The 21,139-nt window shown below is 39.3% G+C and overlaps 2 protein-coding genes across 12 annotated transcripts in view; one reads left to right on the forward strand and one right to left on the reverse strand.

Moving 5' to 3' along the window:
* hmg20a (high mobility group 20A) overlaps nucleotides 1-2,307 on the reverse strand; it is a 55,702-nt gene extending 53,395 nt beyond the window's left edge. For 4 of the 5 annotated variants that reach the window (XM_048520832.1, XM_048520829.1, XM_048520830.1 and 1 more), the window contains exon 1: nucleotides 2,000-2,104. The gene's annotated coding sequence lies outside the window, so the exon portion shown is untranslated. Of the gene's footprint in view, nucleotides 1-1,999; nucleotides 2,105-2,225 lie in introns of those variants that run through there. The other variant, XM_048520831.1, reaches the window with a different exon arrangement.
* Nucleotides 2,308-8,006: 5,699 nt separating this feature from the next.
* The window catches only part of peak1 (pseudopodium-enriched atypical kinase 1), a 170,616-nt gene continuing 157,483 nt past the window's right edge, over nucleotides 8,007-21,139 (forward strand). For all 7 annotated transcript variants that reach the window (XM_048520837.2, XM_048520835.2, XM_048520841.2 and 4 more), the window contains exon 1: nucleotides 8,007-8,188. The gene's annotated coding sequence lies outside the window, so the exon portion shown is untranslated. The remainder of the gene's footprint in view (nucleotides 8,189-21,139) is intronic.

The following is a 21,139-nucleotide window of genomic DNA, read 5'->3' on the forward strand; positions in this document are numbered from 1 at the left end:
AGCAGTGGCATGGGAGCTAATTTGCTCAGGGATCTCAGGGAGAACACCTTAGCTCTATCTGATGTACCGATCCATAAAATAATTTTGAATAAATCTGAATCCCATTTATTGACAAGAACCTGTCTCAATCCTCCTTGCTACCAACTGAAGTCACAATCTTGACAGATCGTAGTGCTGCTCACTCATTACAGAGGGACAACTGGCAGTGATTTAACCAAACGGTCACCACACCTCAGGTGAAGGGAAAGGTTGAGGAGCAGAATCTTTCATGGTAACCTCACATGTGATGCAAAGGTGACACCAAACAGCCATCCAACCAACTCAGCTCAACTGATCCCCATAGTGGAATAGCAGTAATGTCTCTGTACCTGAAATCCAAAGGGTTCAAATCCCATTTAAGTTTAATTAATAAAATGTGGAATTGAAAGCAAGGTCCAGTAACGATGCCCACAAAACTATCATCAATTGTTCCAAAAACTCATCTGGTTCACTAATGCTTTTGATGTGGAGGTGCTGGTGTTGGACTGGGATGGACAAGGTCAGAAAACATTGTTTGATTTCTCACTAATACATTTTAGGAAGGAAATCTGCCGTCCTTTGCGATACAGGCTACACGTGATACCAGACCCACAGCAACATGATTGCCCTTATTAAGGACAACTAGAGATGGGCAACAAATGCTGCCTATGGTAGTGACACCCATATCACATGGGAGAACCAAAAGAAAAATCAACCTTTCAGTTTAAAAACCAGCACTGCCACAGTTCCTTTCTTTTGTTCTCCCAAAGTTTGCTAATAATCAGTTGTGCTCAAACTCTATACATGGCAGAAACCTTTTTTGAGTCAACTTGTTCAAACCTTCCATAATTCATTATGCACTATTATATTAACTTTAAGTTTTCAAATATTGACTTTTGTGGAAAATATTACATTCACTGTTTTAATGGAGAAGACTTGCCTGCATATATATTTTGAATTTAATATTCACCACCATTTTGTAACCCAAGGAAGTAAAGCACAACAGTCAAACATTTGTACATTGTACTTTTGTCTTGCCATGTGCCAATAAATATACAAGAGGAAAACATGCATATGCATAATCCATGTGAATTCATCAGTTATTTAATTTTAATAAAAAAACACTCACCACATCTGGCTAATGTACCAAACAACAATCATTTAGCCAAAAAAAAGGCTGTCATTTTGACCCAGCTAGTGGCAAAAAACACTTGGTGCAGATGCAGGCACAATGCCAGTCTACATTTAGCTACTTTCTATTTCAGGGCATGAATCACACAACAGACAACAATTATAATTAATGGAAACTGCAATCTAACAGCAGTCATCCAGGATGTCCAACTGCATGCAACAGGACATCATTTCCAGACTGGCAGAACTATCATTTTGGGGGTGGTGTGCAGTAGGTAGGAGTGGCCACCATCCAACCTTAATCTTACAAAAGGTGAGAAACCATGGACCTACTGTAGGTACAGCAACATATAACTGGAAACCAAAGGGGGAAAAAAAAGCTGTGTGGGGCAAGCACAGCCAAGTTGAGGTACAAAGCAATTATCTAGCCACGTGCTAATATAACCAATGAGAATTGGTTGTAAACCAACATTTATAAAAAATAGCATAAGCTTTTTGGAAAGGCGAGGTTAGACTTGACAATTGTTCACTTTCCAACCTCAAGTTTTTGGCCTGATACTCTTTAATTTGGCCCTGTCTACCCCAGACGTATTTATTTTCCATCAGTCCACAGTGAGAAAGCGCAAAGTATCTGCTGGAAAGGTAATTACTTCTCAACTTAACAAGACTGAGGGCTGGCTTAATATCATTGTAGTTTAGTTTTTTTTCCCCCCCTTAAAACCTGTCTTGCTAACCTCTGAAATGAAGGGAGCCCTCTTGAAAACAAAAAAAACGGCTAAAACATCAACTACGAGCCAACAAACTGAATACTAGAGAGTAGCCCATTTCCCCCTTGCTTCCTCACACTGACCTGGTACAAAGCTGGGCTCCAACTATTGGCTGCACTCTGCTCCTTATAGGGGGGGTTCCACAAATGAACAAAATGGCGTCAATCCCTCCAGCACCGCATCACCAAAACCACGGCGAATCAACCGCCACGCGCCATGGCAACGTATAGAGAGGAAAGGAACGCAGTGTGAGCGGAACTACTTTCAACGTTTGAAAATCAACCATCACTTTAAAACAAAATTACGTACATTTATGGTTCCGATTGATCTTTTCACATTCCGTCTGAAGAAGGGAAAATTCAGAAGGAAAGAGGTCACTTTCCCAAAGTGCCGCCGGATTATTTTACGTAAGCGGGTGTGTTTTCCTCTCTCGCAGTCTCTTCCCAGCCCGGCTCAGTCGCCGCTACGCCTTTCGGGAGTTGTAGTTTGCTTTAAATGCAGATTCCACGTTTAAAAGCCTTGGGAAAGCGTTCGAAAAACTACAAGCCCAGGATATACCGTGGGGAACGGGAGTTGAGGGATCAGAGCCAGAGCTTCACTTTTAATTGATTTACATGTAGATATGTACATCGACAGTATAAATGTGTTAGAAAATGTAATATTGTGAAATAAGGAGAACGCAGTTCAACCTTAAAAATGAGACGTGAAATAATCAGTTTTCTCACAAATTAGTTAAGAGAAAATAATAAAAATGTTCACTACAGTCCAGACATTTTATCACTATTATAATAATACCTATTATGTTGTACTTAGCAAGAGATAAACAAATAACACATCAAGAAAGCTTGCCCAGTGGCTGTAGATAGTTATCGCCATACTTTGACATGATGGTCATTTGAAATGATAGCACGAAGATCGTTATATAGCTTTAAATTTCCACTTAAATGTTTCGAAGAAGCAGTCTCTGAGCTCATGTGAAAAACTAAAGTTTATTATTCAACTGTTGCTCCCATAATAAGGTTTGGTAGGAAATTCCACAACATCAATCGAGGAATGTTGACATATGGCCAAGTCAGGATGGTGTATGTCTTGGAAGGGTGCTTGCGAACAATCGTTTTCCCACAATGTTACTGCTTTTGTCTTTCTCTATGAAGTTGTTTAAGAAAAATGGAGCAGGAGAAACCCAAACAGCATGAAGTGTTTGTTTAACCCAAGCTGAGGTGAAAGTTGGCCTGATGGTAGCTGAATTCTTACTCCCTGCTACTTTGCCTCCATGAAGCCCCCACCCAGTTTGATTACAAAACCCGTTCAAGCAAGGGTGGCATAATAACTCAAGGTTACTTCAGAGAGTGTGACTTAAGCTTTTTTCAGACATATACAGCAGAAGGGTTTGAAGTCTGTATTAAACTGAGGCAGTTATGAGAGCTTCAGTGGCCACTGCAATGCAGGGATAGAAATTAGTTCAAGCTCCAGCTTCTGGTGGCTGCCTAACGAAATGTATTAAAAATTGCATCTTATAGACGCTAAAGCATGAATATATCCAAAAGCTATGAGTATGCCACATAAGCTGTTGTAGTTTAATTTTGAAGCTGATTTGGATAATTTTTGGCAATGCATTTGGAAGCCACATCATGAAGAAAGATTCAGAATTCAAGTTACCCTAAGATGCTTTTGTCCAACTATTTCCCTGCCCATCGGTGTTGACCAACTATGAGATTTGTTTCTTGGATTGAAATGGATCAGATGGCATCTCTTCATAATCATTCAAATTGATTAGTTGTCCACAGAGTTTACTGAAATGACCAGTTTTACTCCTGAGTGCTACTTGTTTTATCTGCTGAAGTCAGATAGCTCAGTCTTGGGCTTCAAATCCAGGACTTTCTTGGTCCGCTGTGGACAGTAGGAACATTTTTCACATAGCAACTAAAATTTATAATTTCTGAAATGGCAATATCAAAATGTAATCTGAAATGTACAGTCTTTCTTTCCAAAAAAATACTTTAAGGTAATGCCTATCAGAAAACTTTGTGCTTGATAGAACTCTTTTTAATTCTGATTTCCTGTAATTACAATATCTAAATCTGTCAAGGGCATCCTTTTTTATAGGATGGCTGAAATATTTTGTCAGTGTCTAGGTATATGTTTCCCCTTCCTGGCCACAGAAATTTCAAACTGAATGTGCACAAATTGGTCACTGTGTTTCCCACCTTTTAACAGTGACCGCACTTCAAAAGTAATTGATCATCTGTACAATATTTTGGGACACCCTAATATTGTCAAAAAGGGTATAATAAATTATTTATTTCCTTTCTTGAATAAAAATGTAATAAAAAATGTAAAATCAGTGGTTACAATAAACTGTTCAAATATATGCCAACTGTACCTAAAACATAAACAGTGATTTTTCTCATTTAGTTTTCAAAGTTGATAATTTTCTTTGTCTGGTTAGTATATCACATATTCCTGGGCCTTTTGCATAATTTGGACTCATTGATTACCCTTGTACAGATGCATTGATGTTTCAGTGTTGCAAACACTTGGGTATCACTGTGATATGCCTTTGTCTTGGAATTTGCTCATCTTCACATGTTATTAACTAGAAAATGCTTTTCTTTTCATTTTTATCCTGAAAACGTGTTGGGACACCAGTCCTAGGCTTGTTTTTGGTCCTCATCATAATCTGTACAATGAATCTGAGCAGGTAACTCAATGTTTAAAGAAAAAAACTTGCAATTTTATGCTAATTTCCTCTGTAAATATTTTAATGAATTTCTCTAATCAGGTTTCTGATGAACTAAATTTACCTAAAAAAGTCGCTGACATTCTGTTTGCTACTATGACCATAGTATAATCTATGTCTTTGACATGATTGATGGCATCATTTTTTTTTAACTTGTCTTTTAGGTTTCTAGGGTCAACCAGTTTGCAGGACAGATACATACTTGAGCAGACTCCCATATATTAATCAATGGTCATTTCTATGGGGTATGAGAAAAGAAATTGAAAGTTCAGGAAAAAAATCTTATTTCCAATGAGTTTCCATCATTTTTGCTTCTAAAGTATGTCACCAATTCCAGTGGGGAAAGGCTGAATACAATGAAAAACATAGCTATTTTTACAAACTTGGCATCTGGTATCAGATATTAATCATGCTGGACTTATACTGAAACTGGCCCTGTGCACTGATTCTCAGAACTAAGGACTGTAATGCATTCAGTAATTTCAACTATATTGTCACTTCTGCACTAATACACAGTATCAAGTGATGAAAATTATTAAGAAAATATTAAAATAAGTTTTAATAATAAAATAAGTTTTTTTTTCTTCCTGAAGAATTGAAATTGAACAGTCATTTCTGCCATCTGTAAATTCTCAATCAGTCAGGAGAAACATCTTGATCTAATAGTAGCAAGAATGTAAAACATGCCATCAGAAGGAATAGTTGAGGTAATTATTATGAATTAATTTAAAGGGAACCTAAATAGAAACATGAGTGAGAAAGAAATATGATAACAAGGTCAGCTGAAGCATGATAGGATGTTTCTGTAGAGTGTAAGCACTAGCATGGACATGCTGGACTGAATGGACAGTTTCTATGCAGTGGATCTTATGTAATTTCTCACAGGTGAGTATCATTATACTGTATTACATTTAACACTTGTTTAATCAGAATATGCCATACTTCTCTCCAAGCAGTCCCCTACTCACATTCTACCCTCCAAATTCTTCACCACCATATTTTCTCATTCCCAATCATTCCAGCCCATTCTTCACAGTCTTCCCTCAATGATTCTTCCCTCCAAATGTTCTCTCACGCACATTCTATCCTTCAAGTATTCTCACACCCAGAAGACACCGAATAAGCAGAGTATTTCAAATTGATGCCCTTCAATATAATGACAAAATCTTTTTACTCCATTATTCTATTTGCTTGAAAACTGATCAAGGCTTGAAAACTGATCATGTAAATGTGTATTTTATCAGAGCAAAACATAAGTTTTTCCATCAAGGCCATTTCTGAAGAAGGGTCCCAACCTGAAACCTCAACTTTCCTGCTCCTCTGATGCTGACTGGCCTGCTGTGTTCCTCCAGCTCCACACTGTGTTATCTCTGACTCCAGCACTGGCAGTTCTTACTGTCTCTGAATTTTTCCATCAACATCTTTTCCAATCACATTCTTCATTCTTCCCTTACATTTTCTTTCAACTCAATCTTCTTTGACACCACATTCAAGTTAAATGTGGCCTTGATGTCAGATGCAGTCACTGTCACCTCACATCTGGAATTCAGCTCCTTTGGCCATATTTGAATTAAGGTTGTAATGAGGTCAGTTGCTGACTGACCCTGGCAGAATCTGAACTGAGTGTTAGTGTGCAGGTTATAGCTAAGCAAGTGCTGTGTTGGTAACCAGCAGAGGGTCTCCTTGCCCATACTTGGCCTGATAGCAAGAGACATCATGAGTTCCACAGTCAATATGGAAGACTTCAAGGGCAGCTCTCCACAGTATACCACAATGCTGCCAGTTCTGCTGGGTTTGTCTTGCTGGTGAGTTAGAATATATCCAAGGGTGGTGACAGTGTCATCTAGGACAATGTGCCTAAATTATGATTCCATGCATTGGTTATTTCAGGCTGTTGCTTGAGCTGTCTTTGACACTAGGCCTCAGAGTCAGGGCAACTTTGCAGGTCAACAGATCAGTTTTTGCTGTTGTTGTTTTAGTGTCTTAGTTAATGCCTGCTGGTCCTTCTGGTTTCATTTTTTTTTCCTTTGTAGGAGCTAATACAACTCAGTGTCTTGCTGAAACAAAAACAGAAATTGCTGGACAAACTCAGCAGGTCCGGCATCATCTGTGGAATGAAAACAGATTTAACATATTGGGTCCAGTGACCCTTCTTCGGCGTCTCGCTGAGTCATTTGAGGGCAGTTAAGAGTAAACCACATTGCCATGGGTGTGGTGTCATATGCGAGCCAGACCAGGTGAGGTTTCCTTCCTTAAACAGCATTAATGGTTATCATTAGACTTTTACTTGCAGATTTTGATTAGATTCAAATTCTACACATTTGCTTGGTGGAATTGAAAACCAGGTTTAATTACTTGGGTGTCTCAAATAGTACAACAGAAAATTCTGGGAAAGCTCAATAGGTCTGACAGCATCTGTGGAGAGAAATCAGAATTAATGTTTTTGGTCCAGTGTCCCGTTCTGAGGAAGGGTCACTGGACGTGAAACATTCTATTTTTGCTTCTGATTTCCAGCATAAGCAGTTCTTTCGAACACTAGTCCAGTGACAATATCACGAGGTCGTCAACTCCCCTCAGTAACAATTTATTCCAACTCCAAATCCACCCTCTCCATCCTACCTCAGGGGAGTTAGTGAGTTGAACCTTGGGTTTGTGATTCAGTGAGACCAATGGCGCGGGTTCAATTCTCCATGGAACCATAGTTAGCACAGAGGAGTCGCTTTCTTAACCTTGTCCTCGCCAGAAACATGGTGACACTTAGATTAAACCACCACCAGCCATCTCTCACTAATGAGAGAGCAGCCCCATGGTCTTTGACCTTAACCTTTCTCTCAACATCTCTCAAGAATAACGGTTTGGAACTTTCGGCTCGAGACGCCTGATTTGAGTTTTGCCACATCGCGCGTGGTGGTTTTGCAAGGTGAGGAGGCAGGAGTCTGCGCAGAAGGGTCGGTGGGAGAGGAATGGGGGGGGCTGACACTGATGGGGCGGGACTGGCAGTGAGCAGGCGGGGTTTCGTGACGAAAGGGGCGGGACTGGCCGTAATGGGGCGGTGCAGTGCGGCGACTGGGATGGAACAGGCCTTTGTCGGGGTTGGGCTATGGGGAGGGGAAATGCGCCGAAATGGGCGGGGCGGTCTGTAAAGGGGCGGGGCTGACGATAATGGGGCGGGTCAATCTGTCGAATAGGTTGGGACACTGTGCAGGGGCGGGGAAGCGTGTTGAAAGGGGCGGGGTAGTGTAGGTTCTGAGAGGAGGTTGGCTAGGGGGAAGGAAGGTCGAATGTGTTCTTTGCGTGCTCGCTCCTTTGCGACGCCATGTCCGTGATAGCGTCCGCGCCCCCGAATGCACGCTGCCGGGAGCGCGCGTCAGTGTTTTCAGTCCGAGTGCTGAGCGGCTGGTAGGCAGCTCTTAAAAAACAGAGGAAAAAGGTAGAGAAGTGCTGTGTAGGGATTAAAACAGATCAAAACCCCCAGAAAAAAGTCAACCCTTACCCTCTCCCCTCCTCAATCAGCTGTCAACCCTGTCTTCAGGTAAGGCTGGAATCTGTTCTTTCCTTAAAACAGTTGGTGATAATGACAATCTTTCAGTTTTAAGAAATTCCTTTGGAAGTTGTTCAGCCAAGTCTGTGTGAGAGGGGGAATCCTGTCGGCGGGAGAAGCTGCTTCAGACAGTCTGCTCCCTCAGTCCTTAACCCAGCAGCCGGCAATGTGGCACACTTCCTTAGAGGCAATCTTTCCTTGTGTGTTTGTGTTTGTGTTTGTGTTTGTGTGTGAATGTGGATGTGTAGGAAGATATCGTTAGAAATAATATTTTCTTTCCCAGACATTTTGAGGGAAGACTGCTGGCGCCTTTCATTTCGGTCAAGTTATCTCTGGGACTCAGGCAAACTTTCCTTTACTCTGAAAAGGCCATCTATTGTTTGTACTGTACCTACTGTCAAATTACACCCTCTCCTTGATATAACCAGAAGATATTCTTGGATCTACTGTTCTTTTTCATGTGTATAATCAGTTAAGAAGCGGTCTTCTTTGCTTTCAGGTACTGAATAGGGATTGTTATCCAACTATCTAAGTAGTAACCCTTTGAAGTTTTTAAAATACGCCTATATGAAATATATATTTATTTTGTCTTGAGACTTCAAGGTATGGATTGTTTTATTTTCGCCAATATTGTTGTCGGGACAGTTCAGTTCTTTGACTATGTCCTTGCTCTCAGGCTGGTACAGCTTCAGTTTGGGAGGATAAAGCTTATATTAGCGAATGTCGTATTTTTCTCTTGGAGGGACGGCAATGTAACTTATTTACGTCCTTAAGTTGTATTCCAATTTTTTTTTGAAACGTGCAAGGATCACTTGGGTTTTATTACAGCTTAGGTGCGCGAATTCTTTTGGGAAAAATTCGGATATTCTCCATTTCTATCTCAAGTTTAATTTTTTTGCATTCTTTGTTTTTGTGGTGCATGCTTTGAGCTCGATGTAATACATCGACTGGGGTGACGGAAGTGCGGCAAAATATTTACTGCACAACAAAAAGATATTTTAAAATATGATAATTGAATTAGAGTTTACAGTGGTTGCCCTTTGCAACGGAATCTGAGACAAAATTTATGCTTAAACCGGTTTTAACATCTGAAAAAAATAGATCCGGACTGTGTCGGCATAACTGAAAACAGGAATGAGATCGCTAGTTTCTACAACAACAATAATACTTCAAACCAAATCGGTTTTTAAAGGCATATCATACTTGACACATACTTACATCAGTGATAATTAGTTACCATCGACCCGTTATGTGTAGGCATGAACCACAGAGGTGGTGAGCTGTGGAATTAGATATTTATTGAGCGGTTGGATTGAGTAATTAAGGTCAGTTCCACAATCGGGATATGAAATCAATCTATTTCTATTTGTTATGCATTTTAAAATTAGCAAGAAAAATGACTTTTGTTTTGTTTTAGTATGTGGGCTGCATTTGGATCCCATTGCATTTTGTACCACCTCGGCACTGCTGCTTCAAATGCATTCTAAAGTTTGTGGAAATGAACACTGGACTTGGCTGAAATGTATTAAATGCAAATTAATTTGTGTTTGGAGAGTCAAAATCATTCCACTGTTCCTTGCATTCTACCTAATAGTGATTGGTAGATATTAGGCTGCTTGTGTGTTTCTCTGAGAAAATGTATATCTACATGATCAGTTTTCAAGCTAGAGGAACTGTTAAGCAAATAATTGGGGTGAAAAGAATATGTCCTTCTTTCAAAGGATGTTAGTCTGAATTACTCTGCTTATTTAAAATGTTTAAGTAATAGTCTTATTTAGTGTGAAATTAAATGTTTATTCATTTAATTATTTAAAATATAAATAAATGTCATTGCATGAGAAATTCTTTCTCGTTCATTGTGGCTCTCATGGGCAACATGTTGACTCAGCAGTTAGCACTGCTGTCACATAGCACCAGGGAACCAGGTTTGATTCCAGCCTTGGACAATTGTTTATGTGCAATTTGCGCACTCTCTCCAAGTCTGTGTAGGTTTCTGCTGGGTGCTCAATTTTCCTTCCACAGTCCAAAAGTGTGCAGTTTAAGTGGATTGGTCATGCCAAATTTTTCTTTCTTTATTCCATCATGGGATGAGGGTGTAGCTGGCCGGGCAGCATTTATTGCCCATACCTAATTGCTCAGAGGGCAGTTCAGAGTTGACCACATTGTTGTGGGTCTGGAGTCACATGTAGGCCAGACCAGGTAAGGATGGCAGTTTCCTTCCCTAAAGGACATTAGTGAACCAGATGAGTTTTCCTGACAATTGGCAATGGATTTATGGTCATCATTAGACTCTCTTAATTCCAGATATTTATAGAATTCAAATTCCACCATCTGCCATGGCAGGATTCAAGCCTGGGTCGTTGGAACATTATCTGGGTCTCTGGATTAACAGTCCAGCCATAATACCACTAGGCCATCACCTCCCCTCACCCCATAGTGTCCAGGGATATGCAGGTTAGATGGGTTAGCCATCGGTAAATGTGGGTATACAGGGATAGGGTTGGATGGTGGGTCTGGATGGGATGCTTATTGGAGGGTTGGTGCAGAATTGATGGGCCATATGTCCTCTACTGGCACTGTAGCGATTCTGTGATTCATTTCTTTGGCACTGAAGTTTACCGAGGCTCTTTACTCTTAAGAAGGTAGCCCCGTGAACGATCTGAACCTAATTGTATATACCCACCTTTGCCCTTGAGACTTTTTTCTTAACCAAAGTTGTTATCAGTGTCAGTTTAAATTAAAATTTAAAATTAAAATTTGATGGTAGTAATGTGGCACAGTGATAATGTCACTGCACTAGTAACTGAAAACCCCAGAGTAAAGTTCTGGGGAAATGGGTTTAAATCCCATTTGTGCAAATGACACAATTTGAATTCGCTAAATAAAAATTTGCCTAATAGTGACCTTTGTAACCACGGTCAATTGTTATAACAGCCCAGCTAGTTCACTAGCATCCTTTTAAGGAAAGAAATTTTACGTGGTCTGCAATGTGGTAATTGATTCTTAACTGCCCTCTGGGCAGTTAGAAATGAATATTAAATATTAGTCTGGCCAGTGACGACTGTTTCACATTAATTTTAAAAAAATGGCTGATCTGGCATTTGTGGGAGAGTTCCAAAGTTTGAAAGCAGAAGTATTCCCTAATTTCACTTCTGGACATTTCTGGTTCTTGTTTTTGTCACTGTCTGTTCTCCTCTTTTCTTATCCTGCCCCAACTCCTCCCCCTAATCCTAGATTTCTCAATCAACAGAAATAGGTTCTATGTAATTTATCGGTTTTCCCTTAAATATCTTTAAAATGTCAAATTGCCCCATAAATTTTGAAATTCCAGAGATTACAACCATAGTTTGTCTAGTCATTCCTTATAACTGTAACCCTTGGAGTTCAAGAATTGTTTTGATAAATCTGTGCTGTACCCCCACTGATACCAATCTATTCTTCCTGAGGTGTGTTGCACAGAGCTGTTGACAGTACTTCAAGTATTGTCTAACCAGTGCTTGTTCTAATCCTCCATATCTAAAAGCCAACATTTCATTTGACATTTTGATTATTTCCTATACCTGTTCATGATAATTTTAATGATCTGTGTACTGGGACCTCTAAGACTGCAGATATTCACTATTTCCAGCTTTTCTCATAGAACATTACAGCACAGTTTTCTCTGTTTAGAAAGTATCATGTTCTATGTTTCAAGGCCCAAAATTGGTGATCTCACCTTCTTACCTTGAAATCCATTTACCCCTGTTTTGCCCATCCACTAAATCTATTAAAATATTCATTCATGGTTCCAACTACATTGTTCACTAAATCACCTACCTTTGTATAATTGAAAAACATCGATAAATGTTTTGCATACCTGTTTGTCTTGGTTGTTTGTTAAATACAGTGAATACTTGAGGTTGCATCACAGATCTTTGCAGGACAACAAAATTGCTACCCAAGTTGATAACATGGTGTGAAGCTGGATAAGCACAGCAGGCCAAGCAGCATCAAGCAGTTAGATGCTGCTTGGCCTCTGTGTTCGTCCAGCTTCACACAGTGTTATCTCAGATTGTGCAACATCAGCAGTTCCCACTGTCTCTGTAACAATTTTAACCCAAGTTGATAGGTTTGTAAAGAAGGCGTATGGTGTATTGGCTTTCATTGGCAGGGGAATAGAGTTTAATAGGTGAGGTTATGCTGCATAAAATGTTGTATAAAATCCTTGTTAGACCACACTTGAAAATGGTGTTCAGTTCTGGTCGCCTCATTATAGGACGGATGTGTAAACTTTAGAGAGGGTGCAGAGGAGATTTGCCGGGATGCTGCGCGACATGGAGAGCATGTCTTATGAGGGAAGGTTGAGGGACCTAGGGCTTTTCTCGTTGGAGCGAAGAAGGATGAGAGGTGACTTGATAGAGGTGTACAAGATGATGAGACATAGATAGAGTGGATACCCACAGACTTTTTCCCATGGTGGAAATGACTGCTCTGAGGGGACATAATTTTAATGTGATTGGAGGAAGGTATCGGGAAGAAGTCAGAGGTAGGTTATTTACACAGAGTGGTGGGTGTGTGGAATGTGCTGCTGGTGGTGGTAGTGGAGTCAGATACATTAGAGACATTTAAACGACTCTTGGATGATAAAAGGTAGGGTATGTAGGGTAGTTTGATCTGAGAGTAGGATAATAGGTTGGCATGACATTGTGGGCCGAAGGGCCTGTGCTATGCGGTACTGTTCTATGTTCTACGACACCAGTAGTCACGACTTGTCCATGAGAGTACTGGTCTGTTCTGTACATTCTGCTGCCATTCAGCCAATTTCCAAACCAGTTCAATAAATTGCCTTTGATTTTATGATCTTCGCTTTTAGCTAACTGCTTGAGATGCTTTAACAAGTGCTTTTTGGGTATTCAGAAAAATAATATACACGGTCATTGCCCTGCACAGTGCTTTGTATTGCGCCTCTCCCAAAAATTCAACAAGTTCACCCAGGCACAACTTATCCATTTCAAATCACTTAAACTCAATTACAAATTTATTGTATTCCAACTCTGCATCTCTGATTCTACCAGGATTTATCGCCCAGACTTCAGATTAGATCCTGTCACAGCTTGTGCATAAACAGTTTCTTTTGGTTAAATTTTGCTGTCACTGTTTGTGAAAACTCACAAACTAGGCTTGTTGCCCATTGTTATATATCACAGTAGCTTGTCTGAAAAGGAACAAGCTAAAATTTAAAAAGCCCTTGTTTTGTTATAAATTTTAATTCTGTGAAGTTAGTTTTGTAGCAGTAATATGCTTTAGGGTTTGGGTGACAATGATAAGCATATTTGTACACATTGTGTTTCATTCTACATACACTGTAGCTCAACATAATCAGTCAGTGGTGAAAAGTACTAGCCATTGAGATTAGTTCCATGCCTTCACTGGCTCAAGGATGTTGGTTGTGGTTCCCCATGCTATGCGGTACAATTACCTATTGAACACTGCAGAACTAGTCAGCTAACTTCAAAACTTAGCTGACTAAAAATATGCAGTATCGTACAATATCTGAATTAAGCTAACACTTTTTATAGACATTAAGACAAGCAAAGTAGATGGAGTATGTCTAGCTGTCAATTTAATGTGTTTGGCATTATGCTTGTAAATGTTATATCAGTTGTTGATTTACATTAAATACAGTGTGTCTTGAGGGCTTTTGGCACTAACTGCACAGCAATTTGCAATGAGGATACTTTGTAAATTGCAATTACAGGCATAATTTTCAGTGTACTTTGTCTTCTGAAAAGTACATTATTTGGCTGATTGTTATATCAGATCATCTTTGCATGTTTTGCGTCGTGTTATTTGTTTCATTATGAATTCTTTAGCATTGGGAATTTGCTACTTTATACTCTGAGAGTATTGCTGTGAGAATCATTGAATGTCTAGAGTGTGAAAACAGGTCATTTCAGCCCATTGAGTTTGCATCGACCTTCCGAAGAAGCATCCCACCGTTCCTACCCTATCACAGCAACCCTGCTTTTCCCATGATTAATCCACAGAGTCTGCACATCCCTGGACACTATGGACAATTCAGCATGGCCAATCTACTCTAAAATGCTCATCTTTGGACTGTGGGGGGAAACCAGAGCGCATGGAAGAAACCCACGCAGAAACGAGGAGAACGTGCAAACTCCATACATACAGTCGTCCAAGGGTGGAATTGAATCCGGGTCCCTGGTGCTGTGAGCCACTAATGCTAACCACTGAGCCACCATACAACCACCTTGAATTGCTGCAGTCAGTGTGATGTCAAATACACCCACAATGCTGTTTGGGAGTTCACTGATTTTGACCATGCAGCAGTGGCGACATAATTACAAGTCATGATGATACTGTAACTAACTCAAATGGCATCAATATTAAAGAATTAATTGCTTAAAATAGTTAGATTATGTTATTACGAATAACCTGAAGGTAATCCAGCATCAAGATCTTTTGCATAACTTTCAGGAAGTGGACTGAGTTGGTCCACTCTGAAAAGAGGAGAAAATTTGATGCATGTTCTGTAAGTGAAGAGTGCTGTATGAAGCTTCGGACTATCTTACTTTGCCTTCATAAATTTAGTTGGCATCTCACACTTGCACCTGACTTAGACAAATTCTCACAGTGGCAAGAAATTTCAGCAATGCATCCCCGATACTTAACAAATGAGCAAGTAACATAATTACAAAAAAAAGTATAAAATCACTTATTAACTAACAGTCACTGCTTATTCTGAAGGACAAAATCACGAGGGCATGGGTAGGATGAATACCCAAGATGTTTTTTCCTCGCAGCTGGGGTGTCCAAAACTGGAGAGCATAGATTTAAGGTGCGTATGGATAGATTTCAAAGGGACTTGAGGGGCAGGTTTTTCTCACAGAAGGTGGTGTGTGTATAGAATGAGCTGCCAGAGGAAGTGGTGGAGACTGGTACAATTATAACATTGAAACGGCATCTAGATGGGTATATGAATAGGAAGGGTTTAGAAGGATATGGGCCAAATGCTGGCAAATGGAATCAGATTAATTTAAGATATCTGGTCAATTATCGATGAGTTGGACTGAAGGGTCTGTTTCAATGCTGTACATCTCTATAACTAAACTCTAACTCTAAAGGAATGTGCCATTTCAACCCAAATCCAACTTAGTGGATAGTTTTTCCCAGGGCTGTGCCTTTTTTCTAATAAAAGAATATTCAAGACCTAACTGTGGCCCTAGTAATACAGCAAAGATTTTGTAGAACATTGTTGACATTAAAAAATAAATTGCATGTGGTAAGTCCAAAAATACAATACTACTGGAGGTACGATAGTCAACTGTAAGTACATGTTCACTTCATTCATGTCTGCCATGATATTGGACTGTCACCCCAGTGAATGGTGTAGCTAGTAACTTTCATGGTTATGGAACTTTTTAATTAATACATGTCCTAAGACTTTTCTTGGCATGAATAGATAAATATGTGTTGACAAGCAATGGGACATGCCTAAATCCTTGCTGAGAGTAGTAATTTTTATCTAGTGTCCTAAAAGAGAAGAGAAGTAGAGAAGCAAAGACACTTTTTGAGGATGAAATTGCAAAGGTTAAGGTTGAGATGCCATAAGGCTCATCTGCCGTTGAAGGTGGAAGTGCATAAGGAGCTGAAGTTGTAGGAATATAGGTGGAGTTGGTTACAGTGCTGAAATTCATTCTAGTCACTGATATTTTATATTTTTCAATAGACTATCTGTAAATTACTTTAATTTATTCAGCCTATTTAATACGTACAAACCATTGTATACTGTTGCACAGGTCTTGATCCATTTGTATTTTGTAACAGTACAAGAGTGCTTTGTGCTTATCAGACATGCAGCCAGCTGAAAATTCTGATTCTGCAATTTGAAGCATAAATTTTGAATCCTTATGCCTTGATTTACTTCCTAATACTGGATAGACTAAATGTGCCTATTTATTTTTGTGATAACTAACAGCAAAAGTAATTTTCAGGATAACGGAGTATATCTGTTTCAGATGTTGTTAGCTGCTGAAGCAATTAATCTTCCTTTCAGATTAAGTCAATAGCATTTCCTATTCAATTAGTGCATATTTGAGTGCAGAGACATCCGTATCACTAATGTTAATTGTGCTTAGTTCACTGCAGTATCTTCTGACTGTTGGGCTGCCTGGAATTTTGCCGCAGATAATTATACATCACAGCTAACCATAGGCATACCCTAAAGGCAGACCCATACCTTCCATTCAGTAAAAGATTTTAAGAGTACGACAAAAGGTGCGGTTGCCTTTATGGAGTAATCAAACTATGCGTGCAGTCTGGATGGTACTATAAACATAAATGGTTCATCTTCCAAGTAGACGATGGGTTGTTGTGCTTTCAGGGTGATGCAAGTGTGAAGAATCAGCTTAGCATCAATTCAGCGGAATCTGAATATATTGTATAATATCATACAGGATTTAAGTGCTTAAGTTAGGTTGACAGTTCAGTGGAGCACTAAGGGGAACGGTGCCAAGTTGGTTGGAGGTGTTGTCTTTTGGATATGATAAAAACACAAACAGTCTGCTTATTTAGGTGAATGTCAAATGCTCTGTTATTTGAAGAAGGCCAGGAGAATGTTAACCTGTAACCAACTTGAGCTTTGTAGGATCTTGCTGTACATAAATTGGCAGCTTTGTGTGCTCTTGTAACAACAGTAACTGCTGTTCAAAAATAATTAATCGATTGATTTTTATGTCAGCAGCACTTCACATTGTATAAATAGAAGTTCTTTATTACTGCCATTTAGGACTCCATTGTGTGAATATCATTAGCCAATTAGACTTGGGAAATTCATGTTTTAATTTAAGCGAGATTTATTTCTGTTTCTAGAATCATAGGGTCATACAGCACGGAAACAGATTCTTTGGTCCAACCAGTCCGCGCTGAACATAATCTGAAACTAAGCCAGTCCCACATGCTTGCTCCTGGCCGATATTCATCCAAACCTTTCCTATTCATATATCCATCCAAATGGCATTTAAGCATTGTAATTGTACCCGAATCCACCACTTTATCAATAAGTTCATTCCACAAGCAACCCTCTGTGTAAAATAAAAATTGTCTTTTATATCTTTTAAAGCTGTCACCTCTCAACTTAAAAATGTGCCCCCAGTCTTGAAATTTACCCATGTTAGGGAAAAGACAATCACCATCAGCTCTGCCTATACCTCTCATGATTTTATAAACTTCTACCAGGTCACCCAACTATACTACTGTACTCCAGCGAAAGAAGTCCTAGCCTATCCAGCCTTTTCTTATGACTCAAACCTTCCATACCTGGCAACATCATGGTAAATCTCTTCTGAACTGTATCCAGCTTGATAATATCCTCCTTATAACTGAGCGACCAGAACTGGGGACAGTATTCCAGAAGAGACCTCGCCACTGTCCTGTCCAACCTCAACATAACACCCCCAACTCCTATATTCAAAGGAGTGAGCAATGAAGTCAAGTGTGCCAAATGCAGTTTTAACCGTCCTGTCTATATGTGATGCAAACTTTAAAGAATTCTGTACCTGCACTCTAGGTTCCTCTGTTGCTTTCTGTTGTCACTGCCACACTAGCAGCAGCAAGCCACATCTGTCGTGTTTTTGATCTTTGTTTTGTGCTGAAACTTTGGCACTTAATTTTAATCTACCACTCCATTTGTGCTCAGAACTCAAAATTATCCATCCCCAACACTACTGTTCACCATTTTAGAATGTTTGAAAGCACTGATCTGCTTAAATGTACTAAAATATCCTCCACTACGAGCTTCCCAACTCCTTTTAGTTGACTGCAGCTTACGGACATTGAAGGAATGCTAAAACAGAAGGGTTTCCTGCACCTTTTCTCGGGGCTGGACTGCAGTTAGTAACTGATATTTGAGAAGTCAGCAAAACTGCATGCTCTACGTCACTAGCAGAAATCGACAGTGGCTTCAAAAATGGGGAATTTTCCATTGCTCACTGTTTATCCATTTGTTTATAATTTCATAGTATGGCTCATTTGCAACTTTGCTATAAATAGGAAAGAGAGAATAGTTGCAGTTGCAAACCTTCTCTACCCTAAGTCCCCTTTCTTCCAATGCTGCTTCCTTCGTTTGGTGATGCTGTTCGTTGTCTCTGAAGTATCAGAAGTATTTGGTAATGTTAACTCTGTTTTTTATATTGATTTGTTATTTTTCTTTCCTCTCCCTCAAAATCCAAGTTATTTTAATCGTTAAATGAAAAGAACAATAATGCATTTCCTCTTCAGGAATCCCAAGTAAGAATTAAAACACACAGTAGAAGTAGGCCATTTCCCCTGACTCAGACTGCTGTGCCATTGAAAAGGGTCATGGCTGATCCACTTATAGCCTCAAATTTACTTTCCCAGAGACCTGATAACCTTTCGACTCTCACTTAACAAAATTCTAACCATCTCTATCTTTAAAAATATTCAAAGATTCTGCTTCCACTGACTTTTTAGGCAGTGCTTAAAAAGTATCATGAACCTCTGACAGAAGAAAATTGCCATATCTCTCTATTAAATTGTGACCTCTTATTCTGGAACAGTTACATCCATGCATTTATCACTTTCCTCAAATAAAGTGATCAGCAATAAAGCAATGCACTGTATAACTTAAGCATTTTCTCCTTACTTGTGTTTTCAGTTCCCCTTAGCTTTCCTAATTACTTAGTATACCTATATCGTAGTCTTTCATGACTCACGCACAACCAAATCTACATCCTGGAACTTCGCAATTTCTCACCATTTAGACAATGCTTTTCTTCCTTTCCTCCTAGAATGGATGACCACATTCGCACATGGCCTTGTGAAAGGGAAGGTTCAATTTTTCAGAGCTTTGCCCACTCACTTGACCTACAACTACATATTCTTGTAGCCTCCTTGTGTCCTTTTTGCAACTTACGTTCCAATCTATCTTTGTGACGTGAGCAGATGTAGCATTTCATACTTTTGATCCCTTCACCCCAGTCAGTTTCTGTAAGTTGTAAGTTGAGACCCTGGTCCTGACTTCTGTGACAAACCATGCATTCCAACTGAGAAAGATCCACTTAAGCCTTCTGTTTCTCTTGAGCGTCCAGTCTCCTGTTCACCTCAGTAGACTCCCCTTCACCATGAGCTTTTATTTTCCTGTAATAACCTTTGTGACATCTTATCAAATGTCTTCCAGCAACCTAAATAAAGTACATCTTCTAATTTTTAAAAATTCATTCATGGGATGATGGTGTTGCTGGCTAGGCAGCATTTATTGCCCAAACCTAATTATAGGCAGTCAAGAGTCAACCACATTGTGGGTCTGGAGTCACATGTAGGCCAGACCAGGTAAAGGATGCAGTTTCTTTCCCTAAAGGACATTAGTGAACCAGATGGGTATTTCCCAACAATTGGCAATGGATTCATGGTCATCATTAAATTCTTAATTCCAGATATTTATTGAATTCAAATTCCACCATCTGGCAGGATTCAAACCTGTGTCCGCAGAACATTATCTGGGTCTCTGGAGTAACAGCCCAATGACAATACCACTCAGCCATTGCCTCCCCCTGTTATCCATAGAATGTTACTACTTCAAAGAGCTCCAATAGATTGTTTGAACAGGATTTCCTCTTCATGAGACCAAGTTGACTCTGCCTGATTGCCTTGAACTTAACCATGTTCCTGCTATAAGTTTATGAATAGCTTCTATCTATTTTCCCTTTGATATGCTTTCCCGCCTTCTGCATTCCTGTTTGAGTAAGGGAGTTACATTTGTTATCTTTCAATTTAATGGGATCTTCCTGAATCTGGGGCCTTCTGGAAAAATACAACAAATGCAAATCTGTCTCACTAGCCACTTCTTTTAAGATCCTAGGATGAAGTTCATAAGGGCTTCCAGGCACATATCATCCCACAGCTCCAGTAATTTACTCAATACCACCTGTCTGGAGATTGTAATTTTCCTGAGTTTCTCTTCCTTCATGTCCTTATTTATTGCAATTTTGGGATATTACTTGTACTCTCTATTGTGATTTTTTGTATTTGCTGATTTTTTTTTCGATCTTTATTTTCTGATATTAATTGTCCAGACTCAGTCTTATCAGACTAACACTTTCTGAGAAAATGTTGAAGGTGGGTCATTGAATATTTTAAGATGGACGTGGACAGAATATTCTGGGCGGGTGAATCAAATATTATCAGGGAGATATGGGAAGGAGCAATTCAAAACACAAACAGATCAGCCATGATCTTATTTCTACACCATTCGAGCTCGAAGGCAGAATGGCCTACTTTTGCTCCAAATTCATAGAACTATATGCAGCACTTGCTTTGTCAACTTTTTAAAAATAGTTTCTACAAATATCATTCTTCATATGACTTGTAATATCCTCTTAAATCTGATATAGTTAGATTTAATTTCTAAAATTGTAAATTTTGAATTTGGTGCATTTTGAAATTTGAATTATTCTGCTGTTCTTTCTGTCTGTAGAGGCAGAGGGCTAGCCTGTGATTCCGAAGATATCAGTTACACTCTCATAGAATTGCGTTATGTGAGAGGTTATGTAATAGTGCGACCTGCTTGAGTACTGTTGTTCACTTTTTTTTTACTGTAAACCTAAATTCCAAGCAGTAACTTAGAAAGCCTTTCTCCTAAGTGCCACAGTGATGAATCCTTTTTAATTTGATAGTTATATAGTTACAGTAGTCACACAATGTGTCATTTATGTTCTGCCATTCACTTAGATCTTAGTTGATCTCTACCTTGACTGCATTTTCCAGCCTTTCCTCCCTATTCCTTAGTACCCTTTCTAAACAAAAAAAAAAGTTTTGATCTTGGGCTTAAAAGTTGCAGAAGATTTGGTTAATTGTTTTGGAGGTGCAATTTCCTGATTGCTTTGATTCTAAGTGCCTTAAATATAATGATATTGAAATGAATAT

This window comes from Stegostoma tigrinum, chromosome 36 (genome assembly GCF_030684315.1).
Source record: "Stegostoma tigrinum isolate sSteTig4 chromosome 36, sSteTig4.hap1, whole genome shotgun sequence".
NCBI lineage: Eukaryota > Metazoa > Chordata > Chondrichthyes > Orectolobiformes > Stegostomatidae > Stegostoma > Stegostoma tigrinum.